This window comes from Osmia lignaria, unplaced genomic scaffold, assembly GCF_051020975.1.
Source record: "Osmia lignaria lignaria isolate PbOS001 unplaced genomic scaffold, iyOsmLign1 scaffold0043, whole genome shotgun sequence".
NCBI lineage: Eukaryota > Metazoa > Arthropoda > Insecta > Hymenoptera > Megachilidae > Osmia > Osmia lignaria.
In genome coordinates, this window is record NW_027478184.1 from 237501 (window position 1) to 241811 (window position 4311).

The following is a 4311-nucleotide window of genomic DNA, read 5'->3' on the forward strand; positions in this document are numbered from 1 at the left end:
CCATGGTAGGCGTAGAACCTACCATCGACAGTTGATAAGGCAGACATTTGAAAGATCCGTCGTCGGTGCTAGATGACCATACGATCAGCACAAAGTTATTCAGAGTCACCAAAGCCGACGATGGACGAACGGACAAGCCGTCCGCCACCGATTGGTTTTGATCTAATAAAAGCATTCCTCCCATCTCTGGGTGGAATTCTGGTTTGCATGTATTAGCTCTAGAATTACCACAGTTATCCAAGTAATGTTTTGTACGATCTAAGAAACCAAAACTGATTTAATGAGCCATTCGCGGTTTCACCTTAATTCGGTATGTACTTAGACATGCATGGCTTAATCTTTGAGACAAGCATATGACTACTGGCAGGATCAACCAGGGAGCTTAGTTATTATTGTAAATTTAAATTTTCGTCGTCGGCCCTCCCTGTAAGACCGATCGACGTTAAGCCATTTCTCTTTTGTATGTAACACACATTTCATAAATTTTGTACCTCTTATAGAGGCCAAATATTCTCCTCCTCCTCTCATAAAGCACGAAAATCACTTTCACGCCGTGCATCCATCGTGCAAGCACGTAGACCACACACGCTGGACAATATAATAAAAGATAGCGCGGACAGTGGCATGCTATACAAATCGAGAAAGCGCGTACAGTGATCATGCTGGTCATTTTGCCACCAAATTTTATAATCTTTATCATTAGAGCGGGCCCACCAACCTCGTCTCTGTACTTTATACATTTCTCCTCCATCTGCACACACCTTTTCAAACATTAACGGAGAGAGTTCCTTGGACTTGCTTTAAATGTACATATTAGATATGTTGGAATCTCTCTCCTTTAGAAGTTTCCCCAGCCTTAAAACTTCTTTCATTTTTACTCCTCTCTCCATACTTATTTTCCTCTCTGAACGTATCAGAGAGGATTTTATTTCTGACACCTCTTGACTTTTCTTAAATTCAGGGACGTAATTTTGTTCATAATTCAGTGGACTTTTGTGTATTTTATACTTTAAATATTTCCAAACAGTCTCCCTTCTAAAAGTGATAGAACGAATTTTCGTCTAACACTACTTTCTTGGTTCAAAAATTTTATACAATCTTATAACTTTTTCAGTTTTAACAAATTTTGGTTACAGACAGTTGATGCTCAGTTTGTACAAGTATGCAACATTTATAAGTGCATACAGGTCACCAGCCTTATATTACAAGGCTCACCACATATGGGCCATTCGGTCTTAGACACCGACCCGTGGTAATGCTGTGTGGAGATTAATAATAATCCGCAACGGAAAACCGGAACGAGAATAGTCGAGAAAGTATATTCTCGAGGAGCGGTAGACTGCTTTTCAACCGAAGTCATAAAAGAGCCACACGCTCGACGCTACTCCCGACCGGTCCGAGCGAACCGAAAGTGCCTTCCTATAAATACCGAACGGCCGGCCGCTAGGTCGGCGACGCATGGGCTTACGCCCAGGCGTATGCCTGTGCAAACCGCCGTGAGAGCGTACCATCCCGCCGGCACGGTAAAACTTAGCCGGAAATATCGTCGAACATATCCTTTCATTTTATAACGTTCTATACATGAAAATTAATAAATTAACATGCAGGACATAATAAATTCACATTCTCATGTAAATCATGGGTTTAATTAATATTTTAAAAAATTTTAAAACCGCCCAGAACCGATGAGATGAAAATATTAAAACGATATTTTTGCATTTTCTTACGGTAAAACATTAACAAATAAGCGACTATAGCAATATAAAACTCCATTTGTAATTTAATTAATCAAAATTAATATTTTTCTTTGATTTTTCAGCGATCCAGAACCGATGAGACGAAAACATTAAAACGATATTTTTGCATTTTCTTACGACAAAACATTAACAAATACGAGACTATAACAATATAAAACTACATATGTAATTTAATTAATCAAAATTAATAATTTTTTTTGATTTTTCAGTGATCCAGAACCGATAAGTCGAAAATTTTAACAATCATATTTTTGCATTCTGTACCGTGGATCGATCGTTAAACGCTATTGAACTAACGTCCGTGATGGTATAAATGCAGATTTTCGCTCCGTTTAGCCAAAATAACGAACTTTAGGTGCGCTCCGAAATATTTCAAAGTCCCAGCGGCGTATTGCTTCGCCTCTTAGAACCGATTAGTCGAAAATTTTAACAATCATATTTTTGCATTCTGTACCGTGGATCGATCGTTAAACGCTATTGAACTAACGTCCGTGATGGTATAAATGCAGATTTTCGCTCCGTTTAGCCAAAATAACGAACTTTAGGTGCGCTCCGAAATATTTCAAAGTCCCAGCGGCGTATTGCTTCGCCTCTTAGAACCGATTAGTCGAAAATTTTAACAATCATATTTTTGCATTCTGTACCGTGGATCGATCGTTAAACGCTATTGAACTAACGTCCGTGATGGTATAAATGCAGATTTTCGCTCCGTTTAGCCAAAATAACGAACTTTAGGTGCGCTCCGAAATATTTCAAAGTCCCAGCGGCGTATTGCTTCGCCTCTTAGAACCGATTAGTCGAAAATTTTAACAATCATATTTTTGCATTCTGTACCGTGGATCCATCGTTAAACGCTATTAAACTAACGTCCGTGATGGTATAAATGCAGATTTTCGCTCCGTTTAGCCAAAATAACGAACTTTAGGTGCGCTCCGAAATATTTCAAAGTCCCAGCGGCGTATTGCTTCGCCTCTTAGAACCGATTAGTCGAAAATTTTAACAATCATATTTTTGCATTCTGTACCGTGGATCGATCGTTAAACGCTATTGAACTAACGTCCGTGATGGTATAAATGCAGATTTTCGCTCCGTTTAGCCAAAATAACGAACTTTAGGTGCGCTCCGAAATATTTCAAAGTCCCAGCGGCGTATTGCTTCGCCTCTTAGAACCGATTAGTCGAAAATTTTAACAATCATATTTTTGCATTCTGTACCGTGGATCGATCGTTAAACGCTATTGAACTAACGTCCGTGATGGTATAAATGCAGATTTTCGCTCCGTTTAGCCAAAATAACGAACTTTAGGTGCGCTCCGAAATATTTCAAAGTCCCAGCGGCGTATTGCTTCGCCTCTTAGAACCGATTAGTCGAAAATTTTAACAATCATATTTTTGCATTCTGTACCGTGGATCGATCGTTAAACGCTATTGAACTAACGTCCGTGATGGTATAAATGCAGATTTTCGCTCCGTTTAGCCAAAATAACGAACTTTAGGTGCGCTCCGAAATATTTCAAAGTCCCAGCGGCGTATTGCTTCGCCTCTTAGAACCGATTAGTCGAAAATTTTAACAATCATATTTTTGCATTCTGTACCGTGGATCCATCGTTAAACGCTATTAAACTAACGTCCGTGATGGTATAAATGCAGATTTTCGCTCCGTTTAGCCAAAATAACGAACTTTAGGTGCGCTCCGAAATATTTCAAAGTCCCAGCGGCGTATTGCTTCGCCTCTTAGAACCGATTAGTCGAAAATTTTAACAATCATATTTTTGCATTCTGTACCGTGGATCCATCGTTAAACGCTATTAAACTAACGTCCGTGATGGTATAAATGCAGATTTTCGCTCCGTTTAGCCAAAATAACGAACTTTAGGTGCGCTCCGAAATATTTCAAAGTCCCAGCGGCGTATTGCTTCGCCTCTTAGAACCGATTAGTCGAAAATTTTAACAATCATATTTTTGCATTCTGTACCGTGGATCGATCGTTAAACGCTATTGAACTAACGTCCGTGATGGTATAAATGCAGATTTTCGCTCCGTTTAGCCAAAATAACGAACTTTAGGTGCGCTCCGAAATATTTCAAAGTCCCAGCGGCGTATTGCTTCGCCTCTTAGAACCGATTAGTCGAAAATTTTAACAATCATATTTTTGCATTCTGTACCGTGGATCCATCGTTAAACGCTATTAAACTAACGTCCGTGATGGTATAAATGCAGATTTTCGCTCCGTTTAGCCAAAATAACGAACTTTAGGTGCGCTCCGAAATATTTCAAAGTCCCAGCGGCGTATTGCTTCGCCTCTTAGAACCGATTAGTCGAAAATTTTAACAATCATATTTTTGCATTCTGTACCGTGGATCGATCGTTAAACGCTATTGAACTAACGTCCGTGATGGTATAAATGCAGATTTTCGCTCCGTTTAGCCAAAATAACGAACTTTAGGTGCGCTCCGAAATATTTCAAAGTCCCAGCGGCGTATTGCTTCGCCTCTTAGAACCGATTAGTCGAAAATTTTAACAATCATATTTTTGCATTCTGTACCGTGGATCCA

At 39.4% G+C, this 4311-nt stretch overlaps 1 non-coding gene across 1 annotated transcript in view; it reads right to left on the minus strand.

Moving 5' to 3' along the window:
* The window catches only part of LOC143307081 (small subunit ribosomal RNA), a 1923-nt gene extending 1543 nt beyond the window's left edge, over positions 1-380 (minus strand). The window contains exon 1 of the ribosomal RNA XR_013064318.1: positions 1-380. This exon is cut by the window's left edge and continues 1543 nt beyond it. This is a non-coding gene — a ribosomal RNA (small subunit ribosomal RNA).
* Between the last annotated feature and the right edge of the window lie 3931 nt (positions 381-4311).